General features: G+C 47.0%; 1 protein-coding gene across 1 annotated transcript in view; it reads left to right on the top strand.

The window, feature by feature from the left end:
- Positions 1-3557: 3557 nt before the first annotated feature.
- The window catches only part of FBLN2 (fibulin 2), a 119375-nt gene continuing 106687 nt past the window's right edge, over positions 3558-16245 (top strand). The window contains exon 1 of the mRNA XM_082265699.1: positions 3558-3631. The gene's annotated coding sequence lies outside the window, so the exon portion shown is untranslated. The remainder of the gene's footprint in view (positions 3632-16245) is intronic.

The raw sequence follows: 16245 nt of genomic DNA, 5'->3' as shown, positions 1-16245 counted from the left end.
CTCTAATGTGGCAATTGATGTAGGGGCACTCTAATGGGGCAGTTGATGTATGGGGGCACTCTGATGGGGCAGTTGATGTAAGGGGGTACTCTGATGTGACAGTTGATGTAAGGTGGCACTCTGATGGGACAGTTGATGTAATATGGCACTCTGATGGGGCAAATTGATGTAAGGGACACTCTGATGGGACAGTTGATGCAAGGAGGAGCTTTGATGGGACAGTTGATGTAAAAGTGCACTCTGATGGGGCAGTTGAAGTAAGGGGGCACTCTGATGGAGGCAATTGATGTAAGGGGGCACTCTAATGGGGCAGTTGCAGTTGATGTAAGGGGCACTCTGATAGCACAGTTAATCTATGGGGGCACTCTGATGGGGCAGTTGATGTAAGGGGACACTCTGATAGAGGCAATTGATGTAAAGGAGCACCCTGATGGGGCAGTTGCAGTTGATGTAAGGGGCACTCTGATGGGACATTTGATGTAAGGGGCACTCTGATGGGGCAATTGATGTAAGGAGCACTCTCATGGGGCAGTTGATGTAAGGTCCGCTCTAATGGGACAGTTAATGTAGGGGGTACTCTGATGGGGCAAATGATGTAATGGGGCACTCTAAAGGGGCAACTGATGTAAGGGGGCACTCTGATGGGGCAGTTGATGTAAGGGGGCACTCTGATGGGGCAGTTGATGTAAGGGGGCACTCTGATGGGGCAGTTGATGTAAGGGGGCAATCTGATGGGGCAGTTGATGTAAGGGTGCACCGAGTGAACAGGGAATACTGGTTCTCTGCATTTTTGTCACACTCTGTTAGAGGATGTCAATGACTCCCCCACAATGTTGACATTATGAACCCTGACTTTTTTACTACACCCCCAGATCAGATAGACTAAATCCAGCCCTGCTGAGGGAGCTCTCACCACACAAACATTGGACGCACAGCCGAACGCCCACACAAACATTGGACGCACCTAAACTTGTTTGCAAATGGAGCTTTAGGAGCATTTTTATTGCTGCTTTTTCCTCCCCTGCCCATCATGGTGCCATGCATTGCCAATGGAACCCCGGTGCAATAAACCAATGTATCTCCAATGCATATGTGTTGCGGTGCATCATAATGCACAGTAATGCACTGCCATGCATTTTGATACGCTGCGCTAGAAAAAAATGGTGCATGTCTGATTTCTTGTCCATTTCGTGGGTTTATAACTCGCTGATTGGAACAGACCGCCCTAACAGAACTCACATTAACACACAACATAACGCTTTGTCAACGCAATGAGCTGGAACAGACAAACCCAAACTGGTCCTTATTTTGCTGCAAAATCAAGTTTGACAAAATTGCTTATTTGTCCCCAACTAACCGTAGTCCCCATAGTCCATAATAAATATGGATCCCGGCCACACTCAGCGCAGCCATTCTACCTGCAATGTAATGAATGACCCCCAAAATGTGATACATTGTTACTGAGAGATGCAACGGGAGTTCTGATCCATTTCTCATGAATCAGGTCCGTGGTGTCACAGCAATAACTTCTGCCCCAGATATGACACCCGGCCCGCTCTGTCATCACTGCAATAGCTCCCTTCAGTGCTGCTGGCTGTCAACCCACCACCCCCATGAAGATTTCCCCAACCCGAGCTACCGGATCTGCAAGTCTTTTGCTTTATTTTTTATGCTTTATATTTCCTGATGGGGAAGTTCTATTGTTTATTTATCTATTAACTTTGTTTATTTGGGTGAACACTTTACCAATCCGGGAACCTCGGAGGAGGGGAGGAGGAGGGAGGGGGAGGTGGGGGGAGGTGGCTATGGGAATCCATCAACAGATTGCAGCACTTCACTAATTACAGAAAGTAATTCCGCTGAGTCTGACAAGCTGGATTCCAAATGTAGATGTATAAAAATGGAGGCAAAGCTGCATCACATGATACAGTAAGGTGACTAGACTTTTTAAATAAAATCCGGGGATATATTTTTTTTTTTGTATTGCCATATTTTCCTCAAATGATATAAGCAGTGTATGGAATGATTATATGATATATACCTTATTTCTCACATTTCACCCATGAGATAAAAAAAATATATATACTTCTTAGAATTTTTGGGGATATGACTACCAAATGTTAAGAAGATAAGATAGAGAAAAAACTGTTCAATGCATATCTCTATATACTGTATCTCCCTCTCTCTATATACTGTATATCCCTCTCTCTATATACTGTATCTCCCTCTCTCTATATACTGTACCTCCCTCTCTCTATATACTGTATATCCCTCTCTCTATATACTGTACCTCCCTCTCTCTATATACTGTATATCCCTCTCTCTATATACTGTACCTCCCTCTCTCTATATACTGTATCTCCCTCTCTCTATATACTGTACCTCCCTCTCTCTATATACTGTATATCCCTCTCTCTATATACTGTACCTCCCTCTCTCTATATACTGGATATCCCTCTCTATATATACTGTACCTCCCTCTCTCTATATACTGTATATCCCTCTCTCTATATACTGTACCTCCCTGTCTATATACTGTATATCCCTCTCTCTATAAACTGTACCTCCCTCTCTCTATATACTGTATATCCCTCTCTCTATATACTGTACCTCCCTGTCTATATACTGTATATCCCTCTCTCTATATACTGTACCTCCCTCTCTCTATATACTGTATATCCCTCTCTCTATATACTGTATCGCCCTCTCTCTATATACTGTATATCCCTCTCTATATATACTGTACCTCCCTCTCTCTATATACTGTATATCCCTCTCTCTATATACTGTACCTCCCTGTCTATATACTGTATATCCCTCTCTCTATATACTGTACCTCCCTCTCTCTATATACTGTACCTCCCTCTCTCTATATACTGTATCGCCCTCTCTCTATATACTGTATATCCCTCTCTCTATATACTGTATAACCCTCTCTCTATATGCTGTACCTCCCTCTCTCTATATACTGTATTCCCCTCTCTCTATATACTGTATCTCCCTCTCTCTCTTTAATGTATTTCCCTCTCTGCATATACTGTATATCCCTCTCTCTATATACTGTATCTACCTCTCTCTATATACTATATCTCCCTCTCTCTATATATTGTATCTCCCTCTCTCTCTATATACTGTATCTCCCTCTATATACTGTATTTCCCTCTCTCTATATACTGTATTTCCCTCTCTGTATATACTGTATTTCCCTCTCTCTATATACTGTATTTCCCACTCTCTATATACTGTATCTCCCTCTCTCTATATACTGTACCTCCCTCTCTCTGTATACTGTATCTCCCTCTCTCTATATACCGTACCCCCCTCTCTCTATATACTGTATATCCCTCTCTATATATATGTAAAGTGACCACTAGATGGCAGCATCTCACTGAAGTGTACAGGAAGATATGTTGGTACAAATGTTGCAGTTGGGTTTCTTCACTGAAAATTGCAATAATTTAGTTATTCTTCATTCTCTCACTGATATAGTAGTCAAAGATATTTGTTTTTTTTTCTTTCAGTTTGTCAATGATTTAGGAGCCCTGATCAATAATTGCTACAGCAGGTGTGGATTTTGTATGCGATAGTCAAGTCCCAAAGACGATCACATGGAGTATTACTTTCTAAAGCGGTACTAACGCCCAAAAGCCAACATTTATTGTATTGCAGCTTACCAATTCTTAGATGTGATGGCTGCATTTGTTTTTCTTTTCTTTCTTTCCTTTATTTTCACCCGGTGATCCTGCCAGTAAGTCTGTTGTTTGTTGGTGAGTGGTGTTCCCTGCAACCAGCGGGGAGATCTCTATCTCAGCTTACAGCGCCACTGCAAGGTATACCTGATCCAGTTTATGAGTTACATTAAATCTTCAGGGGTTGGCCCACAGAGTATATTATATCAGCTATAGAAAAATGATGTCCGGAAAGGAGACCCCCCCCCCCCATCCATCCCCCGCACACCCCCCAATTCCCCCGCTTCACTCTCTCTCTCTGAAGCTAACGTGGAGATTTATGAAGGAGAAGAGACGGAAGCAATCCATTCCTGCAGACAATAAGCCATCAAACCGCTCGCCACAAACGCATCGCAGATGTCATGATGTAACACATTACACCAACAATTATCTGTAATTCATTCCGAGGGGACTCCGCAGGACATTAGAAACAGGAGTCTGACCTCCAGACTCACAATGAGGGGGTCGTAAATTCAAATCAGGCTGAAAATCATCACAAAACCATCTATGTCTGGTCCCACGACTGATATATCCACACATATACATACAGTATCTCACAAAAGTAAGTACACCCCTCACATTTTGATAAATATTTTATTCTATCTTTTCATGTGACAACACTGAAGAAATGACACTTTGCTACAATGTAAAGTAGTGAGTGTACAGCTTGTATAACAGTGTAAATTTACTGTCCCCTCAAAATAACTCAACACACAGCCATTAATGTCTAAACCACTGGCAACAAAAGTCAGTACACCCCTAAGTGACAATGTCCAAATTGGGCCCAAAGTGTCAATATTTTGTGTGGCCACCATTATTTTCCAGCACTGCCTTAACCCTCTTGGGCATGGAGTTCACCAGAGCTTCACAGGTTGTCACTGGAGTCCTCTTCCACTCCTCCATGATGACATCACAGAGCTGGTGGATGTTAGAGACCTTGCGCTCCTCCACCTTCTGTTTGAGGATCCCCACAGATGGTCAATAGGGTTTAGGTCTGGAGACATGCTTGGCCAGTCCATCACCTTTACCCTCAGCTTCTTTAGCAAGGCAGTGGTCATCTTGGAGGTGTTTGGGGTCGTTATCATGTTGGAATACTGCCCTGCCCCCCAGTCTCTGAAGGGAGGGGATCATGCTCTGCTTCAGAATGTCACAGTACATGTTGGCATTCATGGTTCCCTCAATGAACTGTAGCTCCCCAGTGCCGGCAGCACTCATGCAGCCCCAGACCATGACACTCCCACCACCATGCTTGACTGTAGGCAAGACACACTTGTCTTTGTACTCCTCACCTGGTTGCCCCCCACACACGCCTGACACCATCTGAACCAAATAAGTTTATCTTGGTCTCATCAGACCACAGGACATTGTTCCAGTAATCCATATCCTTAGTCTGCTTGTCTTCAGCAAACTGTTTGTGGGCTTTCTTGTGCATCATCTTTAGAAGAGGCTTCCTTCTGGGACGACAGCCATGCAGACCAATTTGATGCAGTGTGCGACGTATGGTTTGAGCACTGACAGGCTGACCCCCCACCCCTTCAACCTCTGCAGCAATGCTGGCAGCACTCATCTACGTCTATTTCCCAAAGACAACCTCTGGATATGACGCTGAGCACGTGCACACAACTTCTTTGGTTGACCATGGCTAGGCCTGTTCTGAGTGGAGTCACAGTGCTGCAGCTCAGTTTCAGGGTCTTGGCAATCTTCTTAAAGCCTAGGCCATCTTTATGTAGAGCAACAATTCTTTTTTTCAGATCCTCAGAGAGTTCTTTGCCATGAGGTGCCATGTTGAACTTCCAGTGACCAGTATGAGAGAGTGAGAGCGATAACACCAAATTTAACACACCTGCTCCCCATTCACACCTGAGAGCTTGTAACACTAACGAGTCACATGACACCGGGGAGGGAAAATGGCTAATTGGGCCCAATTTGGACATTGTCACTTAGGGGACTGCAAAATTACACTGTTATACAAGCTGTACACTCACTACTTTACATTGTAGCAAAGTGTCATTTCTTCAGTGTTGTCACATGAAAAGTTAGAATTAAATATTTACAAAAATGTGAGGGGTGTACTCATTTTTGTGAGATGCTGTATATATATATATATATATATATATATATATATATAGCCAAGTAATTGGATAACAATCGAGATTAAGGGCTAAACTTATTGACAGCTATATCAGCCAGAGGAGGGAGCTGCTGAACAGGAAGAGTTCAATAGACTGGTCAATAGTTCAATAGTCAGGCAGCACTGCACTGTGGGAGCTGTAGTCCGGAAAAGAGGCTTGGCTTCTGTGAGGATTTACTATCTGCTGCTAGAGAGATTGAGCCCTTTAGGAACTGACTATACAACTACCTAGCATTCTTATTGCTGCCCCCAGGCTTGACAGGGCCTATTCTCATGTGCACCAACAATACCATTGGGCCCCAACCAGGGCTGGCCCAGGACATTGTGCTGCCTGGGTCCAAGAAGGAAATGCTGCTCCCCCCAAAAAAAAAAAAAATCACACCCCTCGAAAGCCCCCCATCCATTATTTAACATAAATATACAATTTAGAAAATATTATAACTACTGTTATGTTCTTCCAACACTAATTACCGGACCGGTCCACCAAACACCCACTGTCTGTCCTCAGTCCTCCTGTCACTCCTGTGTCTCTCGCACCCTAGAAGATCCAGCCTGCCCTGCGTAAGATTGAGTGTGCTGATGTCTGACACATTGCGCACACCACAATCACATGAGGTACGTTCCTTGGTGGAGATGCTCCGCCTCCTCATACTCATCAGTTTGCACTACGGCAGTATGAGATGGGGAAATGCCGCCCGTAACGCATCGTAATCTGATGACACACAAAACTTCTCCTCATTGCTGGGACAAGGTCATGCAGAGCCCAGGGTAAACATGCCCATCTGCGCCCCCACCCCAAGTTGTATGAGTATTATGTGTCAGCAAAAATCTCCCGAAAAGAACACAGAGAACCAATCTGCATGCTCATCCCCTAAGCATCAATTCCCCCTCCTCCCAGTACAAATCTGCCCCCCTGCTGAAATACCCCCTATCAGCACAAATATTTGCCCCCCCCCATCCCCCAAATACCCCATGGCCCACAGTGCCCAGGGCAGCCTCCCCTCCTGCCCACCCCTTGTCCTTGCCCTGGCTGCCTGGGACCCAGCAGGACCCATGGTAGGGCCAGCCCTGGCCCTGGCCCCAACTTTAGCTGGCTGAAGAGTTTAATAAACTGAGATAGGCAGCACAGTACTGTGTGAACTGTAGTCCAGAGGAGAGAGACTCTACTGGAATCAAGAGCTCTTGAACTGCATTTCAAAATTATTAGAAAGGAGCATCTTTAGAAAGGAGATTGCCAGGAGGATGGGAAAAAGCTGAATTTTCCAGCTCTGTATAGGACTTACCTCCTCTTGTCATGAGGGAGACCAGTGAGTGCACACCACTGTCCAGTGTGCACCATTACTGCTGCATATTGGCCACTCGAGGGGGATCCAGAGTGCTAAGTTCAGGGTGCCAATAGAGTCACCTGGTGCAGAGCAGAGAGCAGACTAAATACTATGTGTGACCGGATAGTGAGCTGCAATATCGCTGGGATTGGTGAACTGCTGCTGTGGGGATATACTGTCTGCTGCTAAAGAGATTGAGCCCTTTAGGAACTGACTACACAGGGTTGACTGGGACTATTCTCATGTGTACCAACAATACCATTGGGCCCCAATGCTAGCCAGCTGAAGAGTTTATTAGACTAAGTCAGGCAGCACTGCACTGTAGGAACTGTAAACCAGAGGAGAGAGACTCTACTGTAATTAAGAGATTTTGAATTGTATTTGCCAGAGAAAGATTGCCAGGAGGAGGGGAAAGAGCTGCAATTTCTCAGGCTGTACGGGACACAGCTCTCTCTTACCATGAGAGAGACTAGAGAATGCACAATGGGGACAAGGGCCTCTTTCCGACAACCCTGAGCTGTGGTTGTCAAGGTCTGCGGGCAGGGAGCTTATCGGAATCTGAAAGCCCCCTTTATCAAGGGGGTCCCCAGATCCCGCCCCCCCATGTGAATGGGTATTGGGTACATAGTACCCCTACCCATTCACCAAAAAAGTGTACAAAAGATTAACCACACAAGACAGTTTTTGACAAACCCTATGCCTGCTCCCCACTATGACATTTCTTATATAGGAAAGAGGCAGGGCCACCTAGTTTCGTCACCCGGTTGCCCCCGCGCCCTCCTGACTTCACATCCTGGTATGGACTGAGGGGAGGACCCCACACCATTTTTTCTTTATTTTTTTTTATTCAGCTGTCAGCGGGGAAATCCATTGACAGTTGATAATTCATCAGTTGTTAAGGAGGCTGCGGCTGGCTTTCCGGCCCTGCTCCTTAACAACCAGGTTACACTGCGCCCTGATGGGCAAAGCTTTGCCTATTCAGGATGCAGAATGTACTGTGCAGCGCTCAGTATATTGCAGGGTGTTAGTCGGGGAGAACACCCTGCAAATTTGAGTCTTCAGCAAATGGCTGAACAGGCAAATATTCGGCCCAAACTAATGCTCGGGCCGAACCATTCACCCATCCCTAGTGAGTTGCTGCTTTGGGGATTTAGTATTTGCTGCTAGATAGAAAGACTGAGCCCTTTAGAAAATGACCATACAGCTATCTAGTAGTCTTACTGCTGCCTGCAGGCTTGTGGTGATTTATTCTCCTATGCACCAACAGTACAACGGGGCCCCAACGCTAGCTGGCTGAAGAGTTTAATAGACTAAGTCAAGCAGCATTGCACTGTGGGAACTGTAGTCCAGAGGAGAGAGACCCTACTGCGTAATCAAGAGCTTTTGGACTGCATTCCCCAGAGAGAGACTGCAAGGAGGAGGGGAAAGAGCTTCATTTTCTTAGGCTGTACAGGACACAGCTTCCTCTTGCCATTAGGGGGGCCCGGAAAGTGCACCCCACTGTCCAATGTGCACCATCACTGCTGTAAACCAGCAGTGTGAGTCAGATCCACACTGCTGAGTCTAGATGTGCTGACAGCCAGAGTCACCTAGAGTCGCTTAGGTGCAGAGCAGAGAGTAGACTAATCGCTGTAAATTAGCTGGGAAGCTGCAGCTCTGAGGATTTACTATCTGCTGCTAGAGGGACTGAGCCCTTTGGGAACTCACCATAAAGCCATCTGGTGGCCTTTTTGTTGCCTGCAGGCATGACTGGGACTATTCTCATGTGCTCCGATTTTAAAACTGAGCCCCAACGCTAGCTGACTGAAGAGTTAGGACTAAAGACTGTCCCTTTACAGCTGGTACACAGAGACCTTCACCTATTGCTTATGCTAAGAGGTACCTCTCAGGGGACATTGCACCATATCCAAGCCATTCTCCTAGAGTACACTAGGGTCATCAGCACCATCTAGTGGCAATAATGCAGTCATTTTTTTTCTGAAGTGCCTCAAACCGGAAAATATACTGCTTTTTTGCCCCTAGGTAGTGCTAATGATTCTAGGAAAAAAGCTTATTAGAGAAACTAAGGGGAAGATTTGCAAAACCTGTGCCAATGATAGACATATTCGCACAGGAAATTTTTAATGCATAGACCCCTAAATGCATTCAAACCTAAAAATAAAAATAATAACTATCCCCCAAGAGCCATTCAAAGCCCATTTTACCCTTAAACCCAACTTCAGTTTAACTATGCCATTGACTGCAACAGAAAATCAGGAAATAGAAAAATGTGTGCAAAAAGGCACAATTTATGTCGAAATTTTGTGAACTAAAAACAGTCGTTCGATATAATGCCATGCTATGGCGGTTCAGGCGCTCAGTCCTATCTCAGCCACCTTCTGTCCTGACAGGTTGTGGGGAAGTCTTGCCAATAGGACCAATGGGAATGATGAGACGTCAACACCATGCATACACTCTGATTGACTGAGTATTTGAATGTCTCTGACTGCTGGAAATCAATTATATAAGCAAGACTCAGCAAAAACTTTCATGGTATGATCTACATCTGTAATATTTATTCCCCCAGGTGGACAGCGCTGTCTGCGCCATAGATGAGCCCCAGGAACAGGAGGAATCAGTTTGAAAGCACTCATCGGTCTGCAGATCATTTGTGGTAATTGCAGACAACCTAATGAGACCAAGCTGGCTGTAATTATGCCGCAGAATGGAGATTAGATCCCTATGTAGCTAAAATCCCACAGATGGCCCCACCTAACCCCCTTATTGCATTTCAAAGGGAGCAAATAAATACAGCGGGGACACCGCTGAGAGTGAAAGGAAAGAGTTAATAGAGGAGACCACAAATGGACCAATTGGTCATCGGCTGCTGAGCGGTTTTAGGGATCTGTAAGGAGAGATTGGGAGGAAAGGAAGCCATCCATGGCAGGTTTTGGCAGCTGTGAACATAGAAGCCGGCCTATGGAAGGAGGAATTCTGGGTAAGTTCAGGGCGGTGTTAGTCATTGCAGACTGTGTGATCTGAGCCAAAAGTAGACCCATCTAAAGTCAATGGTGGTAATATAATTCTAGAGGAAAAGTCACTGAGAGATCTGTGCTAAAGAATTCAGAGTGTTTGTTTCAGGAAGTGTACAAGTCTACAAGAATAAATTCCTGACATGACACCATTGGAACACTTACCTGCTCTGCCATCCAGCATCCGGTCTCCTATTTAGTATGTAGCCATCTGAATTCTAGTAATGCATCCTTACGCTTACATGGATCCCCCTGCTGCAGTGATCCCTGTACTCCTGTGCCTCCAGAGACTCCAGTGTCACTATTGACTCAGTGCTCCTGTCCTGAGTCTCCAGTGACCCGGGTGCTCCTGAGTCTCCAGTGACCCGGGTGCTCCTGAGTCTTCAGTGACCCGGGTGCTCCTGAGTCTCCAGTGACCCCGGTGCTCCTGAGTCTCCAGTGACCCCGGTACTCCTGGATTTCTATTGTCTCTGGTGCCCCCCGGTGCTCCTGAGTCTCCAGTGACCCCAGTGCTTCGGAGTCTGCAGAGACTCCAGTGACCCGGTGCTCCTGAGTCTCCAGTGACCCCGGTGCTCCTGAGTCTCCATTGACCCCGGTGCTCCTGAGTCTCCAGTGACCCCGGTGCTCCTGAGTCTCCAGTGACCCCGGTGCTCCTGATTCTCCAGTGACCCCGGTGCTACTGAGTCTCCAGTGACCCCAGTGCTCCTGCGTCTCAAGGGCCCCCGGTGCTCCTGATTCTCCAGTGACCCCGGTGCTCCTGATTCTCCAGTGACCCCAGTGCTCCTGATTCTCCAGTGACCCGGTGCTCCTGAGTCTCCAGAGAACCCGGTGCTCCTGAGTCTCCAGAGACCCCGGTGCTCCTGAGTCTCCAGAGACCCCGGTGCTCCTGAGTCTCCAAGAACCCCGGTGCTCCTGAGTCTCCAGTGACCTCGGTGCTCCTGAGTCTCCAGTGACCTCGGTGCTCCTGAGTCTCCAGTGACCCCGGTGCTCCAGAGTCTCCAGTGACCTCGATGCTCCTCAGTCTCCAGTGACCCCAGTGCTCCTAAATCTCCAGTGTTCCCAGTGCCAGGCTGCTGATAGGGGGGGACCACCAGTCCTCTTGTAGGGGGCCCAAGCATAGGGGGGCCCACACAGGGAGGGGGATTCGTGATGAACGACATTTACAGAAATTCTTCAGAGTCACCAGTTTCTCCAGACACCCCAGTGCTCCTGAGTCTCCAGTGTCTCCAGACACCCCAGTGCTCCTGAGTCTCCAGTGTCTCCAGACACCCCAGTGCTCCTGAGTCTCCTGTGTCTCAAGACACCTTAGTGCTCCTGAGTCTCCAGTGATTCCTGTGCCTCCAGTGACTGCACTGCTCCATGTACAAGTGAATACACCCCTCACATTTTTGTAAATATTTTATTATATCTTTTCAAGTGACAACTTTGCAACAATGTAAAGAAGAAATGAAGAAATTACACTTTGCTATAATGTAAAGTAGTGAGTGTACAGCTTGTATAACAGTGTAAATTTGCTGTCCCCTCAAAATAACTCAACACACAGCCATTAATGTCTAAACCACTGGCAACAAAAGTGAGTACACCCCTAAGTAAAAATGTCCCAAATGGGCCCAATTACCCATTTTTCCTCCTCTGTGTCATGTGACTCGTTAATGTTACAAGGTCTCAGGTGTGAATGGGGTGCAGGTGTGTTAAATTTGGTGTTATCGCTATCATTCTCTCATACTGGTCATAATGGCATCTCATGACAAAGAACTCTCTGAGGATCTGAAAAAAAGAATTGTTTCTCTACATAAAGATGGCCTAGGCTATAAGAAGATTGCCAAGACCCTGAAACTGAGCTGCAGCATGGTGGCCAAGACCATACAGCGGTTTAACAGGACAGGTTCCACTCAGAACAGGCTTTACCATGGTAGACCAAAGAAGTTGAGTGCACATGCTCAGCATCATATCCAGAGGTTTTCTTTGGGAAATAGACGTATGAGTGCTGCCAGCATTGCTTCAGAGATTTAAGGGGTGAGGGGGGGGGGGTCAGCCTCTCAGTGCACAGACCATATGCTGCACACTGCATCAAATTGGTCTGTTGTCCCAGAAGGAAGCCTCTTCTAAAGATGATACACAAGAAAGCCCACAAACCGTTTGCTTAAAACAGGCAGACTAAGGACATGGATTACTGGAACCATCTTCTGTGGTCTGATGAGGCCAAGATAAACTTATTCGTCTCAGATGGTGTCAAGCGTGTGTGGGGGCAACCAGGTGAGGAGTACAAAGACAAGTGTGTCTTGCCTACAGTCAAGCATGGTGGTGGGAGTGTCATGGTCTGCAGCTGCATGAGTGCTGCCAGCACTGGGGAGCTACAGTTCATTGAGGGAGCCATGAATGCCAGTATGTACTGTGACATACTGAAGCAGAGCATGATCCCCTCCCTTCAGAGACTGGGCCGCAGGGCAGTATTCCAACATAATGACCCCAAACACACCTCCACGACGACCACTGCCTTGCTAAAGAAGCTGAGGGTAAAGGTGATGGACTGGCCAAATATGTCTCCAGACCTAAACCCTATTGAGCATCTGTGGAGCATCCTCAAACGGAAGGTGGAGGAGCGCAAGGTCTCTTACATTCACCAGCTCTGTGATGTCGTCATGGAGGAGTGGAAGAGGACTCCAGTGACAACCTGTGAAGCTCTGGTGAACTCCATGCCCAAGAGGGTTAAGGCAATGCTGGAAAATAATGGTGGCCACACAAAATATTGACACTTTGGGCCCAATTTGGTCATTTCCACTTAGGGGTGTACTCACTTTTGTTGCCAGCGGTTTAGACATTAATGGCTGTGTGTTGAGTTATTTTGAGGGGACAGCAAATTTACACTGTTATACAAGCTGTACACTCACTACTTTACATTGTAGCAAAGTGTCATTTCTTCAGTGTTGTCACATGAAAAGATAGAATCAAATATTTACAAAAATTTGAGGGGTGTACTTACTTTTTTGAGATACTGTTTTTTCCTCTGACTCCAGTGTTCCAGTGACCCTAGAGCCCCTGTGATCCCATTATGTCTAGTGATCCCAGTACTCCATGTGTATTCCAGGGACCCCAGTGACACCCGTGTTTCCAATGACCCCGAGCTCCTGTGGCCCCAATGTCTCCAGTGAACTCCAGTTCTCCTGTGATTCCAGTGTCTCCAGTGACCCCAGTGCTCCTATACCTCCAGTCACTCTGTGACCCCTCTGCACTCTTGTGTTAGCCAGTGACTTGAAGCATCCTGCTTCAAACCAAAGCACCAGAGCACCCTGTGACTTCCATTGACTCCATAGCATCCTTTGTCACCCAATGACCTCAGAGCATCCTGTGTCACCCTTAGCTCCTCCATGACGCCGGCATCTCTACACAGCCACAGGAACACTTTATCTCCTAGGCTTATCTCTCACTGTGGATACAGACCCTTGCCTGTGACAACAGCAACTGTGTCATTTAATTTTCAACTTAGAGTTCCTCTTTAACCCTTTGGCAGGGACTGTTCTCTCGGTGCAGCGTAGATCTGCAGATTGCCGGGACTTTCCTCTCCAGATGTCGTCTTCCTTCTTCAGGGACATCACATCATCGCCAGCTGTGCTCACGTCTGAGCGTTCCCGGGAATGTGGCCTGCGCCTCACACCTCCATGGTGAGACTCCGGGATTTCCTCCTCTCCGCACAGCGACACAACCTGACCGTGACAGGAAATGGGACTCCACACGATCCTCTGATTACATAATGCCGAGAGAAGCTGACTCAGGCAAGATGGCATCACCCTACAAGTCCCAGCTGGACCATTCCACCTTCATCTCCTGTTCTATAGATGAGACAACATAGAGATACACTATATTACCAAAAGTATTGGGACGCCTGCCTTTACACGCACATCAACTTTAATGGCATCCCAGTCTTAGTCCGTAGGGTTCAATATTGGGTTGGCCCACCCTTTGCAGCTATAACAGCTTCATCTCTTCTGGGAAGGCTGTCCACAAGGTTTAGGAGTGTGTCTATGGGAATGTTTGACCATTCTTCCAGAATCCCATTTGTGAGGTCAGGCATTGATGTTGGACGAGAAGGCCTGGCAAGCAGCCTTTGCTTTAATTCATTCCAAAGGTGTTCTATCAGGTTGAGGTGCCGTCCAGCCGGGTTCCCAGAAGAGTTAAAGTTGGTATAGCTGCAAAAGGTGAGCCAACTCAATATTGAACCCTATGGGCTAAGACCGTCATGTGACTTCTCTGCTCCTCCGTATGCATTTCATCCCGTGGGCGGGACTTCCTCAGCTTTTCCGCTGAGAAAGTCCCGCCCACGGGACGTAACGCGTACAAGGGAAGGAGAGTAGTCACATGACTGCACTTGCAGTCATCCTGGAGTGATCCGTGCATGCATGCCTTTCACTCTGTTACCAAGCACTGGGTACAGTGCCAGTTCTGTAGGTGCATTTTTAACCTTTAATAAACATGATGGTTGGAGCAGAGAGCACTATATATATGTTTTACCTTTGCATATGATATACGCTATGGAGTCCGGAATTGGAATCTATTGAGAGACAGACTGGTTCCTTCCAGTATTGTACGATCCCTGGCTATCCCTTTTATTGTGGTGGATGTGCGCAGGAATACCCATTTTATTCATTTGTTACCCCGGAGGGCAAAAGTTTGACCCACCTGTTGATTCAGGGGTGTAGTAGTGAGGTGAGCAGTTAGAGTTACCTCTGGTGGAGGATTTTTGCACTGCAAGCTTTTACCCAGGAGCAGGACTCTTCACCCTCTGGGACTGTTGTGTGTTTTCCTTATACCATCCTTTATAGTCATATGTTCTACCTTCCGCCTTGCGGGGTTATTATCCTCTGTGAGTCCCCAGCAGACAGAGAGAGCATTGGATGAGAATAGTTGGTGCATTTGGATGCAATCCCACCCCCCCTCCCCCCACGTCCATTAAATTACACTCTGTGGGCTAAACTGTAATTTGAGGTTTCCTGCACCCAGCCTGAGATCCGGCCCCCGAATTCCCAGTGCTGATACCATGGCGATGTGCGGTGCCCCCTTCTCACGGGAAGGAGGAAGCTGGTATTTATTTGATGGCGGTGCCCCAAGAGGGCGATAACGCTGCAAAATATGTCAATATTTACAATACAGGCTTTTCCTTTTCACAAAACATTTTTCCTTTCAAAGTCGAACGTTGGATAAGGATCTAAACGCGACCCGAGCAGATCGCATCGCCCGGCACAGGAAGAGCAGTGAACGGCACGCCAAGTTCACACACGGTCCAGGTTTTTATCAAGAGGACCTGTCCTGAACAGCAGTGGAGGGATTTGGTGGCTCCGGACTCCATGTAGCTTTCTGCTGCAGATCCAAAGTTAAAGCTATGGCAGCCTTAACCCCATTGTGATTTTTAATAAAGGAATTGTCAAAAACTGTGTTTTTATTTCTTTTTGACACTTTTATGATGAATGGGCAGAAGTACAATGTAGCTCATACTCATTCACATGGGGGGCAGGATCTGGGGGCTTCCAGATTCTGAAACCCCCCCACCCGTAGACCCCCACAACCAGCACCCAGGGTTGTCAGGAAGCAGCCCTTGTCCCCATTAACTCGTGAACAAGGTGTTTTGTGGTGGGGGGGCAGAGCACCCCCCCCCCCATGTTAAGGGCAGGTGGCCTGGTATGGTTTAGGAGTTGGAGGGGGGCGCTTGCTCGTCCTCTCCCATTTCTGACTTGCCAGGCTGCATGCTTGGATAAAGGTCCATTAGGGATTTTTGGGGAGGGGGCCATGGCTTTTTTTTTATTATTTTGGCGTGGTGTTTCCATTGAAATCCATATCAGACCCGAAAGGCCTAGTATGGATTGGAGGGGGGGGGGGGACTCCACCCATTTTTTTTTTTTTTTGCATGTTTATACTGCCGGCAATTTAAATGTCATTGTTTTCTTTAGAATTGTCAATTTTGCTGCAGCGGGTTCTATACATGCTACAGATGCGCCACTTTACAGGTAGACTAAGGGGACCCCTGGACCCCCCCCCCCCCCAGGCACTATATTTAA

The sequence above is a fragment of the Pelophylax lessonae genome (genome assembly GCF_965119305.1).
Source record: "Pelophylax lessonae genome assembly, chromosome: 8".
Lineage (NCBI taxonomy): Eukaryota > Metazoa > Chordata > Amphibia > Anura > Ranidae > Pelophylax > Pelophylax lessonae.
This window is presented reverse-complemented; position numbering and strand designations above follow the sequence as displayed.